Source organism: Cupressus sempervirens, chromosome 1 (genome assembly GCF_028749045.1).
Source record: "Cupressus sempervirens isolate cs-2001-9-10 chromosome 1, ASM2874904v1, whole genome shotgun sequence".
NCBI classification, from domain to species: domain Eukaryota; kingdom Viridiplantae; phylum Streptophyta; class Pinopsida; order Cupressales; family Cupressaceae; genus Cupressus; species Cupressus sempervirens.
Window position 1 is genome coordinate 54,385,569 of NC_143118.1, and position 17,895 is coordinate 54,403,463.

Below are 17,895 nucleotides of genomic sequence, written 5' to 3' on the forward strand. Positions count from 1 at the left end.
AATGCTTAAAAATTATCCTCTTATCTTATATGTGGCTAATTTGACATGATGATTAAGGAGGCATCCAGTCATCAGAGATGTGGCTTAGGTTATTTCAAGAATAGGGAAGAAAAAATGTACTAATAAGAATGAGAAAAATCCCTCATCTATTACTGTAGATGAAAACTCTGAAGCTGGATAGATTAAACATCCAAAATTTGATTTAAAGAGTATAATTATTACAAATGGCAAAATTCCATAAGTTGAGGAGCAAAAAAATCTTTCAAATTTTGAGTTGAATGTGATAGTAATACAGAGAGATCAGAAACCTAATATTTAAACTTTGGTAGGTGACAATGAAAGTTGTTTAGAATGTGCTTATATGTTTTCTAGTTTTCATGTATTATGCATGTATTTCCAGGAGCTCATTTCCAAACTTGGTCCCTTTTGTTTGCTTGGAAGGAAAGTTTTAGGATTTTGAGCATTTCACTGCACAATTGTATAATATAAAGGGGAAAAAATGGTTTTGAATTTAGATTCTATAGTTTTCTATGTTACAAGTCAATTCCCTTCTAATGTATACTTAGTTTTTCACATAAAATAATAGTTTGAGTGGAGTGGAATATTTAATGTAATGTTATTCACTATGAAAAGTATTCTTCGCATGATTCATTTTAATGGTTCTTACTATTAATTATCCCATGACATTTTTTGTAGGAAAGAATACATTTTATAAGAATCTTTATGACCTCACACTGCAAAGATTCGAGCCCACCATATGTAGAAGGTGAAACATCATAACTGAACTAATTTTATCCCACTATTTTTTTCCATATCATTAATTGGTGCAACATTTTTCCTTTCATTCGGGTCTTTTCTTATACTAGCTATATCTAACAATTTTTTTCTTTTTCTTAAAAGGTGGAACTTCCAAGATAAAAAATTTAAAGATGAGCTTATCAAAGATATAGAGCATGAGTTTGGTAGTAATAATTTTTATCATAAGAAATTGTTACAAAAAGATTCCAAACATCTTAAGGTTATGAGGGACTCATATAGAAAGAGTCCTAAACTCAAAGTATGAGCATCCTCCCTTTGTTTCAATGAGGGACTAGAATGAGTTCATTTTGGATGCAAAGGAGAAAGGGGAAGGTCGAAGAGAAAGTACACCAGAAAATCCAAGAAGGTATGCAATAGTATTAACTACTAGTAAATTAATGTAACAATGCACTAATTATTACTGATCTTTATATCTATATCATCTAACATATTTCAAAATTTTCATAGGTTGTAGGACACATCAAAGGAAACAAAGGCCAGGCTAGAAAAGGTTGGGCACCACATACTTAGCTCTGGGAGATATTCAAAAATCAAAGCACGAGTTGTAAGTAGTAGTAAATAAATTGTAGAGAAAATTATTTATAAAATGAAAATAATTTTTTAATTAATAAAAAATGCAGGGCACTAATTTTAATCTTGAGGCAATGGAAGAACACAAAAAAATTGCCTTCAAGCAAGGATATGCAGTCATTGTTGAACGCCTATGGCAAGCTTCCATTGCCCCAAGCAAACAGTCTCCTACATCATGTGCATAGGTAAATATGCCAAACAATATATTAGAAATTGAATACTTGAGAAACAATCTATTTGATAATAATGTGCATGACATTGCAAGGTAGCCTGTTAATCATGACACAAATCATACGCAACATCATGAAGGCCCTGATGTGCATCGTACTATCCATGGAGGTGCTCATTTGTTATTTAAAACTGAATATGTAATTATTAATATAGTTTAACATCTTTAATTGAAATTGGTGTAACTTTTTTGTGTATATTTTAGAGGATATAGAATCATGTCATGTTGAACAAGTGCTAGAGGATGTTCAGACTAATCAACAGGTAGATCATGTCGCACATTTAGGTAAAGAAAACCTATGTTTTGTTCTTTAAATTAATTTTTTGATTTATAGTTCTTTTACTTAAATAAAAACTCATAATTCACTAATATAAAATGGTGTGAATTTAACTCATGAAGTACTTGTTATTGCAATGGACCCCCCTTTGGTGCAGCAACCTCATGATGTTCCTAAATGGATGAGGAGGAGACATGCATTAGAACCAGTAGAGGAGGGGGATGATGAGGACATTGATATTCCTCTTAGAAATTTTATAATAAAAAAAAACAGCAAGAATGTCAAAAAGAAATGATTATTCATGAATGACTTACTCTTGAATATTGTTAATGAATATTATTCATTAATGTTGGGTGTTAATGAATATTGTGTTAATGAATTATTCATGAATGTTGTGTGTTAATGAATTTTATGTGTTAATGAATGTTATCATGTGATTATAATGATTGAATGTTATATTTCAAAAATGGATGAATGAGTGAATGTTATTAAATGTTAATGGGGAATTTAGAGTGATGTTGGCGGGGGGGGGAATGAGCTGCCACCTTTATGTGGTTGGCCCTATTTAATAGAGAATATTAAACTATTCTTGAAACCAAGTGAAGCTCAAACTTTAAACATAAGCTTATAGTTAATAGTGACAACCAATTAGCAAGTCCAAATGAAGTTCTTTGTTACAGGTACCTTTTTTATTTTTTAAAGAACAATGTCATGTTTTAATATTGTGTAGTTTTTTTCTTAAGTTAAAGTATTCTTTTACTATAAAAACATAATTTATGACCATTTTAGTAACTATTCTAACATCGCTTTATGAAAAATCTTGTTTTGGAAAAGGTGGTGATAAGTGGTGTTGTCTATTCCTTAGGATATTTGATTGCACAGGTCTATATCTCAAAATTATTTGCATGTGGTAGAAATGCATACTTACAACCATTTCATTCTACATTTAAATCAAGAACATATTCCCTATCTATTATTTTATTTTAGATTGACAAATGAGAGAAAATAAAGAAATAGAAGTATATGATCCATTCTTCATTTCTAATTGTCAATAAGTTAGAAGAATGTAATCAATGTCTTTATTTTAAACTGCCACACAGAAGGAGTAAGAGAGAATGTGATTGATATTTCTATTTCAATTTGCTAAATCAAAAGCAAGTGGTAAGAATATAGGACCCATTCATATCCTTTTCTTTCTAGTGGTGCATGCTACATTTTTTATTTTCTACCCTAGAGTGATAAAAGCATATGGAAGTATGTTTAGGTGATAAGTCTTGATTCCTTTATGTTTTTTTATTAGTGATCAGATATAGCCATTGCTAAAAGGGCAGTAACTTACCTAGGGTTGTCTCTTTTCATTAAGACATCAAGATATAAAGGAAAGAAGACCATGATAGTTGAAGCCATAAAAAATATCAAGCAATCATTTAAAATGAAGCATATACATTGAATCCAATCAACATATGCTCACTTGTTCAAAGAGCAATGACCAATATCCAAAGAGGGAATCAACATCAAGTCAAATATGTATAAAATCCAATGGTAGACTTAAAGTATATAGCAAGTTAAATATGGGGAGGTGACCTACCTCCCTAAACCTTCAAGTTTTAGTGGAAACTAGCTCTTGCCCCTTGGTTTTCTCCTTTGTGTTTTATGGCTTTTTTTGGTACATCTCTACCTCCTAGGTGGTTGAAACTGACAACATATAATTCAAGCTTCAAAAGCTATTATTTTTTAGTAGAAAGGTTAGTATTCTCAAATTTTTATATTGTTCAACTTATGAAACGAGATTTTGTATAAACTTTCATTCTCCAATTATCCAAAAAATATCTCATTGCTGGTACTTTGACATCAACTCATCTCAACATGCGATCATAATAAGCTTGAAAAGATTCAGACTTGTAAGTTTCATGTGTTGTACTTATTATTCTTTCCATAGACATCTAAAGCATAACATGAGTACATGGTGGCTTATTCTACATTGATTTTAATGACCTCTGGATGACCACTACCAACTATGCAATTCCTAAGCTACCATCTTCAAATCTTAAAGGGTGGTCCAAAGATACAAAATACCATGTCTTGATAACATCTGTAGGTTATATCACGCCAATGTATTCTTTAGATAAATTTTAAAGCATTCCTTCTTGTTTTAATTTATATTTTTGTCTATAGTCATTATAAATATTGCAACCTTAGTCAACTTTTATAGGCTAATGAAGAACATAGTTGAATACTACAATAATTTTGTGGTTAATCATTTGTGTTTTCCCTACTCATAGTCCAATTTATTTACAATTTGGAAGGATATGATTAGTGCACAATCTACAATTTTATACTCATTCATATATTTATTTCATAATCAATTCTTTCATTGAGTTTTCTAGAACTAATTTGTAATAATATCTTTAATCTAGGGGCCTCTAATTTCAACTTCAATGGAAGAAAGAAGTTCAATACAAGAACACATCAGAAAGTCAAATCTATGAGTGTTGAAGATTCCTCCAATGTATTTAACTATATTACCTACTGTACTCTTTACATTTAACTATATATGTTGTTCTCTGATAACCACTTATCTCGTTATATGGTAGGTTGAGAAAGAGAATAGAGAGAACAAATCATTTGGTTTGATGTGCATGTATGATAATATTACAAGGATAAATATGTTGTTCTTAGAAATTAAGAGAAGATATTCATCTCTTTCTACTTATGATACAAGTTGGTCTTTAAATATTCTTTTATATAGTTTGATGATATTTTTATAATGATCATGTAAGAGACATTTTTTTGTTGGTGCAGTGCTCAGTGCTTATCCTATCAATTTGATTCTTGGCCTCTCAATGGTAAATCATTTGGAGAGCTTGGGTATAGCAAGACATTTCAAACATGAGATAAAAGAGGTTCTAGATGATGTCTATAGGTAATTGGGAGATATTTTTTTGACTAATTGTAGTACATTTTATGAATTTATTTCCATATTGTTTGAAATAAATGTTCTTCTTGGGCAGATTTTGGATAGAGAAGGAAATGGGTGAAGGAATGCCATCAGCATCAGACATTATAACCATTTCTAACAGTTAAGTCTTAATTTCATATAATTCTTGTTTCTAGTATATCTTATTCTATTTTTTAATTTGTTAAGAACTTTCTTTTATTTGTATAGAATTAGGTTTGTTTGGTAAAGTCACTTAGATTACTTCTTATTTCTCTCCTTAGTTTATATATATAATATGAATTATGTTCAATTTAGAAGAAATATCTTTTATAAAATTGAACAACAACTTTAAAGAGTTATAAATTTTGTTATGAATTGATATTTAAGATTGAGTGTTTTGATTGTGAAGGAGAAAGAGAAAGGTGAACATTATGTGTAGATTCATACTCAGTGTCTGGATTCATAATATTCCTAACATCCTAAAACCTTGTTATCTTACTCATGAACTCTCTAGGAACGTGGTGTAGTGCAGGTTCCTTGTGGAATGCCTCATGATGACCTTTAGTGCCCTGCACCATGCTACATTTATTTATAATTGGGAAAATTTAGACATATCGATTTCTTCTTTGAACATATCGATTTCTTGTTTGTACATGGAAGTAAGGATTTGAAGGCTGAACAAATCCTAGTAAATGTGAGTAGCTTTTAAAGAAATCTAAATTGATAAATACTGAACTCACAAGATTGTCCATTGCAAAAAACATCATAACAATGATATAGTAACAAGGATGTTTCCTTCCTCAAAGTAACAAGAGATCTAGTTGGATAATGTGAATTCTAAAAGAATGGTAAATTAAATCCATGGACTTGTAGGGGGGTAAAAGCACAGATATATGTCATTGTTTGTGATATAAAAAACTATTTTAGTCAAATCTCATTTCTCTATCAAAACTCAATTTTTTTCAAAAACTAAAAAAACCCTTTTATAGATCTCAAATTCAATATCATCATTATATAAATTTTTGAGTGTTTTGATTAGTTATAATATGTTATAATCTCAAAATATTATAAGTCAATATTTCAACATTTCAGAAGATGCTCTCTCAAAAAATGACAAAAAAAAATAGTAAATCATATCAAAAAAAAAAAAAAAAAAATTATATTTATCACTAGAGGAGAGAATCCTCTTCACGAATATGTGATTTTTTTCAAGAAGGTATAGATTTGATAGGGAAGTTTTGACAGGAAGAAAAAATTGTTGGATTCTGACAAGGTCGAACTTGAGTACTTATAACAAAGAAAATATACATCAAAAATAATTATTTCTTTTTTTGTTCACTAGCTATACATGTCATCTATAAAATATTTTCAAATCAGAACAGAAAAAGATGATTTGCACATACTTGTTTGACGGGAACTACATCCTATATTTTTTATAGTTAAAAAAGGGACTTCAAAATAAAATAAAATGAATAAATTCTTAGTCAAAAAAATTATAAAAATTATAGGCATAAAATTCATACAATTCTACACATTTCATCAGTTTACATCATCTTCATATTTTAAACACAAATACAATTTTTTTTGTCATTAATGTTGAACTGTCACATTCTGATATCACATTTCTTTATAAAAGGTGACACAGGTTTGTGCTTTTACCCAGGGATAAGATGAATATATAGTTTTTAGAGGTAGTGGATAAAGCAACTAGGAAATGTAATGGTTGATTTTAAATGTGTTGATAGGTGTCATTAAGTTGGATTTGGTTACATGAATGTATTGTTACTAGACTCAGAGACCAACAAAAGGGCTAAATTTACTGATTTCATCTTTACTCTTCTAAACTTGGGTATGTGGGCCTATGTAGAATAGTAAGATCTTCACTTTAATTCTTCTCTGAACCATTACAAATCTTTTATTTGGAATTGGTTTAATAGTATGCTTGGTAGAACATAGTGTAAGTGTATAATTTAATGCACTTCATTTATTCTTATGTTTGCTAAGATTTTGTAATATGATTGATTTAGAGTTATGTTGAGTTTGTGTACTTAATAACTAAATTAGTTTTGCTAAAGGTGAAATTGTTGTATGAAATGTTATATCAGAGAGTAATTATTGTTGAGGAATCCTTATATTCCTTGTTATACTATATATGTGCTTCCAATGAATCATTAAACATATTGGGATTTCATATACAATGTTTGACTATATTAGTATAAATTGTTGAACCATGATATATGTTGAAACTTCATATTCATGGATATACTAAACTAGTACATTGACCATTTCATAATGTGTGTTGAGTATACACAAACCCCTTTCTTAAATTATTTGTCTATATTACTATCTTTGAAACATTGTAGCATTTGGTTTGATGTCGAAATAAATGAGTTAATGTGTAGATGGTCTTTCTTGTCTAATAAAGGTCTAAACTCATAACAAGTATGTTGTATATCACAGTAGCAATGCAATATTCATAAAACAATCAAACCTCTATGAACTCTTTCATGACATGGTCCTTGATTCTTATAAAAAAAATAGTAAACCTTTTTGTGCAAAAACCTTGGTGATCAATTTGATTCTGAAAGATTGATGCCAATAGTTTAGAACTTGTAATCAAATTGCTTGTTCTGTTTAGGTGTCATAGCAAGCTAAAACTTTGATTTACTTTGGTACTGCCTAAATAGATTTATCTAAGAATATTTTGGGGCCAATGCCTAGGTTTTTCTTTTTTTTTTTGTATATCCATTGCCATCTCATTTTGTACATTCACATGTTTATAGATTCAAATTACTAAATGTTTGGCCAATGTTCTGGAAGCTCTATTTTTGGAGCATTGATAGATGGGAGAAGTGAAAGTCAAAAATTTTACAAGTATAGATAGGAAGATCATCACCACCAACTAGGGATACAAGAGTATAGTTCCATAATGATCAAGTTCACTTATTGGTTGTTCATGAGAACCAACTTACTATTTATGATGCTTCTAAGTTTCACCATTTGCATTATGTAAGTCTTTGTCACCAATTTAGAATTCAAATTCAGTAAGTGATAATGATATAAGCTACCTTCTCTATATGAGTGTAAATTGATATCACATTTTCATGCACTATAGTGGACACCTCATGATTCTCTATCGACTCCCATTCAAGTGTGGTATATTCATGTGACAACCTTCTCATAGTTCCAAGCTACTATGATGGTGTTGTTGGAGTATTTGATGTAGAGAACTTGAGGCCACTCTGTCATATTGCACCTTTTGCATATTTAGCTTCAAGAATGAATAGGTAAGTTGGCCCAAGGAGGAAAAAGTTATGTTATGTATGGATAAATGGATCCCCAAGTATTTTATGATTTAACTCAAAATGTATCCTTCGATTATTCATGTAGTGTCTATCCTCTAGTAATTGCATCTTATCCATTTGACTCATATCAATTCACTCTTAAAATGACTGACAAAGGAGTTTATGTCATTAAGCCTTTAGAATCAGTAGGAAAATGGTATCATTTGATCAAATCCAAAATTAAGCAATCAAGGTTTAGAATCAGCTCCAAGGTAGTTCATCATATTAGAACATGGAAAATGGTACCTTGTACTACCTTTTTATGTTTATCGCTTACCTATCTGTAACTCCACTATCGATATTGATAGTCTCTTTCCCTCATCGTGCAACTGAACTACTTTACTTTTATTGACGCAGTTGAACTATGAGTGCCTTTTTTCTTCTTGACAAATCATAAGCTTTCAACTTTTGTGAAGCCATTACGGATGCAAATGAACTACAACTAGTGAGGTGTCAATTTTAAGGCAATTTTTGTTTGTATAACGTACAATTCAATTGCTACAAATATTTCATCTAGAGGTGTCAATTGATAGATCTTTATCTTTTCATGTCATTTTCTACTTTAGTTAGGTAGTTTTCCTTGCATTTGTAAATCTTGTTGTAGTCTTTAGCCTAATGATAGTTTGGTATTACATCCATGGTGATAACATAGTTGACTTAAAACTTTGCATTAAAGAAAAAATAAAGGGATAATATTTGAATTGTGGATATTTGTAAATTAAATTGGTTTTAGACAAAGTTATAGTTAGAGTTATAGTTATATATGCACTCTTATGATGATGTGATTGGGACTGTAAGTTTTTTTGTCACGTTTATCTATTTGAAAAATAAAGATTAGTTAGTGTTATTGGCTTTCATTCTTGATAAATAATTCTTTCCCAATTTTATTTTTCCCTACAGTCTTCACAAGAAATGTTGTCTCAAGAACCAAAATTTAGACCAGCTATTCCAATTATTGCAAGGGCTTTGCTCTCATTGGAGCCTTTTAAACTACACAAAATTTGATTGTAAAGCATAATTGCTCAGTGGAGACTCAGGATATCATGCACATTTCTTCCTCCCCATTTTATTGTATGAAATAAGTCATGTCATGAATGAAACAATGGTGTGGAGGTATAAATGTGCATGATACCTTGAGTCTCATGCACTGAACAATTATGCTTTAGAATCAAATTTTGTGTAGCTTAGAAGGCTCCTATGAGAGCAAAGATTTTACAATAATTAGCACAACTCGTCTAAATTTCTACCTAGCATTGATCTCAATTTTGATGCACATGTCTTCCCTTTGACATTGAATGTATAGAACTGGCATAGAAAATTAAGGGGTGTTGGTTGCAATTTTGATGACAAGTTGGTCATTTTCCTATCGCACATCAAGGGGTTTATGTCGAAATTTCAACCAGCGATGCCTACAAATGGGAAAATAATAGTTTAGGTTGGACTAAATAAATTGACAAAATTATCGTCAATAACTCCACCTTTATAAAGTTGAAATTTTGACACAAAATGTCTGGGTCAAAAAACTTACTAAAAAAGATTGACAATAAGTTTAGTTATCTATTTGACCTACTCTAGTCACAATTTTGACCTTTTCGCATCGAAATTTAGGGCTAAATTTACTAGTGTCCTTACTTAGTGCCTTAGCTTCAATACAAAATGTTTTGAAATGATGGTGTTGGAATATTTAAGAAAGGTGAGATGCTAAAGGATAAGGGGGAGGGTGTATCAATATCTCTAAAACTTTTATCCCTCAAAAGATTTTTAGCTTGTGAATTTAATGATTTTCTTTGCATGTATAACCAAGATAATTTTATACATGAAATAAAGTAACCAAATCAAACATATATCATAATAACACATCTCATGAGAAATTAACACACATAACACATAGATTTGGTCACATACAAAGCCTTGGTTAGAGAGAAAACTACAGTGGGGATGGTAGCCACAAATGTTTACTACACCATAAAGATTGTTTGGTTAGAGCATAGAATGCTTTCACTTTTAATGACTTACACCATTAGGAGTAAATTTTACCTATTAAGGAGTAATACAAAGACATTTCATAGTGTACCATGATTTTATCAACACTCTTCAAGTGTGTGCTCAATTAGGAGATTTTATAATGAGACTATTAAGTCCACTATGTTAAGAGATTATTTTCTACAACAGTGAGAAAGTAACAATAAATTGATTTTCCAATAAGAAACTTACTTTTCCTAATTAGATCCAATCTACTCTTTTATGTGAATCACCTTCCTATGATGGATTTAACCTAATTTTCCCTTGTTTACTACTTGATAGCTCTACTCTAGTATCACCGAGCTTGGTATTCAAACTACCAATCCTCCAATCATTTTAGTTTGATTACAATCCATCTTTATATAGGAATTCTATGAATTCCATCATACATGATCTAATCAAGGTTTGGAAACTTCTAAAATGTGTGATTAAATAAATCAACCATTCTTATTCATCCTTATCATCAAGAATATTATGCCTTTATTTCATTGTCTTGTAGTCATGTATTAGGATCCATAAAATCATGAATGAACCCCAAAAATCCTTACTTAATCTTCATTTTGATCCATGTAAACTATATCCTAGCTTAGTAGGATTAGTTACATGAAATTCTATGCATTTACACACATTTATGTGCATTATGTGTCACTAAACAAATATTATCTTCTCTACTTGGTATTATCTTATTCCTGAGTAATTTTCATGCTCATCCATAACTATGCTCAATATCTATATACTTCTTAGGTACTATTGTGCTCACTTAAACCTTTCCTTTTCCTAATTGGTTGCATGTAATGCATTAGGAATCCAACTTAAGATTCATCATTATCTCCAAAATATCATAATTCAATCTTTAAATCGACTCAAAAATGGTTTACATAGTTGTCAACTGCAACAAAACTGTCTTACTCGGCACTTGAAGTCTTTAATGCTTGGCATATACAATTTTATATACTATGACTAAATATCTTTATCACTCGGCATGCACTACTTACTTGGTTCCTAATTCATTTAGCATACATTGTCTACTTGGCACTTGAGTGACTTGGCACATGAGTGGCTTGACACTCATTGTGGACTTGGGATGCTCTATTATATACATGTTGTGCTTGGCATGTACTACTTGTTCAACATGAACTAAGTAAATGACTTTAGTGTGTAGACACTCACTTGTCAAAACCAATCTAAGATCAACAATTTCACTTGGTCATGCATTGATATACTTATCATTATGAGCATAAGATATCTCTTGTTTGGATTATGTACAAAACTTCGAAAACTTCAAAACTTCAAAATTTTGTGACAACTTATACCTCAAAATTGTATAACTCCCCCTGAGTTGATAAGTTTTTAATCATTCTTCTTGCTGACTTAAGCTTCATTAGATATTCACATCTTTTGGTGTTAGGTTTTACTAACCTCTTTGTCTTATATTAGTTGACCTTCCTCTTCACCATAGTTTTGCACTAATGACAAAAATCAAATGCATTAAGAAGTAACATTCTCCCCCTTTGGAAGTAGTAGAAAAACATCATTCACATGCTCAAAATTTCTTAAAAATGCACTTAGTGAGAATTTAAAATCACTTCTCCTAAACTTGAACTCCTCAGTTTGCACTATCTTCATTGTAAAGATTTTTCAAAACTTCTATATCACCCTTATATCTCCTTATCAAAATTTTCAAAATTGTTCTCATACTATCCCCTTTATCATCCTTATACTATCCTCATACTAGTCATCGTACCATACTAATACTACCCCCCTTTATCATCTGTATACTTTCCTCATACAAGTCACCATACGATACTAATACTATCCCCCAGTTTGACAATAATGAAAAAATTGAAATGTATATACAACTAGTACTTATACCTAGTCAAACAAAATTTTGTGGGAAATATTTTCACTCTCTAATGTGGCCTTCCACCCTTCCTTAAGAGCTTCAAGTTCCAATTATTGGGCTTGTATTTGTGATGAAAATTCTACCATATGTTTTATCATATATATTTCTAGTGTTCTAATTAGTTCTTTGGATTTCTTTAGACTATTCTGCATGTAGCTTCCACGTGTGGAATAAGAAATGCTTGGTGTTCTCAAATCTATTCTCTCAATTTATCTTCTTCTCTCCTTAGTTTGAGATTAGCTCCCATGATGTGCTTTATTTTCTAATAATGAACCTAGAATGACCAAAGTTCCTTGGTAAGCGTATCTACACTATTTTTCAAATTTTCATCTAGTTTTTGCAACTTCTCTAAGATGTCTTATGTGAAGTGGGGAACATCACACAATAGCTAAAATAGCTTCATTATCTCTTTTATCTTCTCCTCCAACTAAGTAGTAATATTCTCAAGTTCACCACACCATCATTGACCAGATGCCTATTCTTATTCCAAGGTTTTTTCTTTTCTTTTCCATTGTAAGATTTTTTGTTGCCATTGATGGATTTATCATTTTTCAATGTAATCTCACAGTTTTTGACCAAAATATTTTCTATGCAAAAACAACTCTCTATCATAGTGTCAAATGTAGAAACTATTTATTTGCTAAGGTCATAATGTAATTTGGGTATAAGGTTTCTAACATAGCAATCAATTTTTTCATTCTTAGGAAATTTTTGTTGATAATGTGAGTGCAACTTCCTCTATCTTTGTAAGAAAGTAACAAAGGGCTCTTCACTTTTTTTTGATGTTGCACAAATCAAGAAAAGTAACTACATGTTGGTTATTTTAAGATTAATTTTGAATAAACCTTTTTGGAATTTCGTCAAATGTCTTCAGTGGAGGAGATATCTTAGTGAACCATTCCATGCCTTGACAACTTAGACTCTTAGGAAAGAACCTCATGAGATAAGTGTGATCACACATAAAATCCATATTGAAGGCATAAATTTTTATAATGTGATCATGGAGATCCCCATTTTCATCATATTTGTCATATTTGGGGATTTTAACATCATGTGGAAAATTAGGCATATATAAGTTTTTTTCAAAAGGAAAAGCACATATGGATTCAAGTAAAAATGACATCTTAGGCTTCTTTTGTTCCATTTTTAAGTATGACAATTATTTTCTTATTTCCTCCATTTATTTTTCTATTTTTTCCAAAGGTGTAGGTTTATCCTTTTGAATAAAGTTGTTAACATTAAAGTTATTTGGTAGTTTCACTCCTTGGGAGGCTAAGAGCATGGAGTATTGATCTCTATTTTCTTCCTGAGTTTTTACAAATGTCTATCTTTGTTAAAATTGTAATATATCATGTTTAGTAATTTCAAGTTCAAAATCATTGTCATGTTGAGACCCATATGAAGTATATATAACATGTGGAGACCTAGGAGGTGAGTCATATCTAGCATTGCATCATGATATTGGGGGTGAGCCATTTCCAAAGGTTCTTTTATTTAATTATTGAGCTAAGTGTGTTTCATATCCCTTCATGTAATCTCATATTTACAACTCTATATCTCTCATCCTTTTGTTGGCCATAAAAACATCGCTTAAGTGTTTATCTTGTTCTCACTAAGATAAAGTCAAAGAGACACCTTGTTTGGACCTAGGTCAAGAAAGGGATGATTCAAAAGTGGTATTGTAAGGACCAAACCAAGTTTTTGATTCTTTTTTAGGTGACTCATCAAAGAGAGGTTGGGTTTTCTTTCCTTATAAGATTTGATATGTAGTTATCACCAAGATGAAAGAAGATGTGAATTAGTTAGAAAGTAAAGTACACCAAGATAACTAAAGGGTGGGGGGGGGGGGGGGGGGAGGTGGTGAATTAGTTATTAGATCAATATAACTTTTATCAACCCTACTAAACTTTAAACATGTAAACAATATAATCAGAAACCATAAGAAGATATGCATACACAATAACACCATGTTAACTAGGCAAACCCTTGATTAGAGAGAAAACCTTGATAGGGATGGTACCCACAAAATCATGTACTAATATAAATATTTCTTGTAAGAGGATGGACTATGTTAAGAGCCAATGAAATACATTTAGTACATACCAGTCGATGTTAGGAGATTTTGAATCCCTATTTGGAGTTGTGCCAACCCTATTTGGAGTTGTGCCAACCCTATTAGGAGTTGTAGAAGATAGATGGGACCATTTTCCAAATAGCCTCGGGGGAAAGACCAAAAAATTAGTGTCCAATTGGTCTTTGTATTATTACTTTCATAATAATAGAATAAAATTGAATTCCATAACTCAAACTCTCTATTTTGCCTTTCGCTATGCTAATACTACACCGAATACCTTCTCAGATCTCAATACCAGATCTTCAAATTTGAAACATGCTGATCTATTTGATCATGTGTTTACCAAATTTTCATATCACTTGCACAATTAACAAATCCACGTCTCTTACATACTTCACTACAAGAAAAATAACCTTCCTTTATATGATATCCTCAAAATGGTTCACTTATTTGGTTTAAATGTTTTCCAAATTAATTATAATAGGACCTCGTTGGCCCATAGGAAATAAAAATTCTCACATTTGTGACATCAAACCTCATGCACTCATTAACATCATCATCAGGATATCTTCTTTCACTATCTAACTTCACTTATCAAGATTCTATCCCTATTAAGAGATACAATTTAAACATCAGAAACCACTTCTTAGGTACTCTATTTGTACACTATCCTTAGTAATTCTTGAATAACTCTAGCATGCCTTTGACTCTCTACACATGCACTTGTCCACATCATCAGAATACAATGTTGAACATATCCTCAATTGTGTTTGACCTCATCAATAATATAAAATCTATACAACCTCATTCTCTATCTGCCACTCTACTGGTCTTTATAGAAACAATACTATGTTGACATCAATGACAAACATAGTCATGAATTCAACATGTCAATCATGCTAATAATCTCTCTTACTATTCTAAAAATGTTTAGGATACTCCCCCAAATTAATACCATCTACATTCATTCTAACAATCTTCCCCTTTGGCATTAATGGAAACGTACATGCAAAACAAAGTCCATGAGTACCAAATGAAGCTTTGTTTCTATTTTTGCCCTTATCTTTACAAATCATCTTCATCAATTAAATCTAAAACTTAGAGGAACAATTATTCATCTACCCTTTCTCATTCTTACATGGATGGCATCAATTATTCACACTTCTCCCCCATATATATACTTCCCCATTGACATCAATATCTCATGAACAATTCTCTCTTATTGTATACTCTCCATCATTCATAGGAGATGTCTTTCATGCAATCTCTCACCCATTAACATCAATAAAAATGCATCATTATGTAAATCATCTTCTCAAAGTCTTCAACCACCTCAAGTGTCCAAAGAAAATATTTCATAACAACTACCAAGAGTTCTTAACAATTCTACTCAACCACAAATACTCCCCCATACTTGAAGCATCAACATGTAGTCAAGATAAACAATAGTTCTCTATACCACTAGGCTAGTGAACTCTCTGCATCATCTACTCCCCCATTTCTTTATCTACAACTTTCTCTCTCATAACATGATACTTAATTGATATATGCTTAGTCTTAGAATGTAACATAGGATTCTTAGACATACTCATTGTAGTTTTCTTATCACAATGTATGACAAAATATTTTGATAATTCTATAACAATATCCTTTAGCATATTTTTTATCCACATGATCTTATTGCAATTGTTTACTACTACTACATACTTTGCTTCTTCTATACTCTATGAGCTACATTCTTGTTTCTTGCTCAGCCAAGAAGCCAATCTTCATCCAAGGAAAAATGCTCCACTACTTGTACTCTTTTTGTCATCCATACTGCCTCCCCAATCTGTATCAATATATCCACACAAAGTAAATTCACTTGATCTATCATACCATAATCCAAAATTAGGTGTTTCCTTATGAAAAGAAAGAAAATGGAAACCTCTTCTCAACCCTAATTTCCAAAAGGAATGATCCAAATTGGTTAAGGACAAGAAAGTGTTCAATATAGAAATAGATCAAGTGATGGAGAAAAAGGGTGAAAAGAGGTTTAATGATCTTGCTTTCTAATTTGAGGGGAGTGTGTGCTTAAATCCTAAAATAGATAAAAGATAAATACTAACCTTGAATCCACAAAATTCTTATTTTTGATGTCTATATATGGTTTTGAGGAATTATGCAACTTGTTTCAAAGTGGAAATGTTGAGACAGAGAAAACCCAAAGATATTTTGTATTTTTGAAGGGAGGTTGACATTGACCCTAGTGGTAGGGCACAATAATACCTGAGGGCACAATTATACCCCAAAAAGTCAACCTTGACCTACACTTGTCTAAACAAAGTAAATGGAGCTATTGACCTTGCTTATGTGGAAATCCTTCTGGAGGATTTGAATCCTTGAATCCACAAGTACAGATGCTCCAAATGTATGTAGGATAGCTCATATCAATATAATTAGATCTTCAATGCCAATCTTGAATGTATATTTGCATAGAACAAGGCTTGAATGAATATGGATAGAAAAATCTTCAACAAGAGGGCTCCATATAGATTAAATCCTTCAATGTCTAACAATGGACCTCTTTGATGAATTGGATGCTTGAACACTTGAATGCTTGAATGCTAGCAAATATTCACTTTATGTAGGTGGATGGATGGATCATGCATAGATTGTAGATAATAACTTCACTCATAGATCATGGATAATAGATGGATGTCAAAATGAGGGAAGAAGGCTTCCTTTTATAGAGATCTACCACACAAACTTCTAGAGAAGGTCAATGTAGGAGCATTAAATCCCATTTAACCTTACCTAGATTAAATGTAATTTAAGATTCTACCATTTGGAAACCTGAAATAGCCAACCCAGAAGTTGGAAAAGAAAAATTTTGAAGCCTGAGATCCTAAAACTCTCAAAAATTAAAAATGGGACCTAGGGACAAGGATGAGGTCAACCCTACCCTAGGTTAGGGTAGAGCTCATCCTTTACCTAGGTTAGGGTCGAGGCTGACCCTAAACTAGAAGGTCATCCTTGACCCATAGGACAAATTCCTCAATTTGACAAAGTAGTTTGTTAGAAATAGGCTAGAAATGGAGAGAGAAAAGTAGAATAGGGAGAAAATAACCATATCCATGCAAAGACCCATTCAAGGCACTTTACATGGCCCCAAACCACTTACTCAGAGGGCTAAACATTCTTAACATGGAAGTGCTTCCATTTTAAGATGATACAACTTGAAATATCTAAATATTCTCTTTACTGATGCATAGTTTGATTCCTTTGCTAGAATCTGAAAAGATTGATAACCTAGAAAACTAATGCAAAGAATAGATATATAAACTATGAATGCAAATGATATAAAATCAGAATAGAAACATAGAGTTAGTCTCCAAGAGAGTATTTCAAATATTGGAAGCAAAATAGTATTAAGAGGATGCAAAAGAAATCGATCACAAATACAAGCCAGGTAGCATGCTTATATAGACTAGGAAGAGGGAGGAGGTGGCAACACCGACCAATGAGGAGCAACCATCTATCAGACTAAAGATAGAAAAGTATCTTCCTAAGATAGATAATGGATGCTCATATGTAGGAAGGTGACACCTCACAAGCACTTTCTAAACAAGACATGCTTTATTAACCTAAGCAAGATTATTAAAAGTGTAGGAAAAAAACTAGCAATATAGGGAAAAATAAATAACTCACTAGGACAAAAAAAACTACACTAACACCCC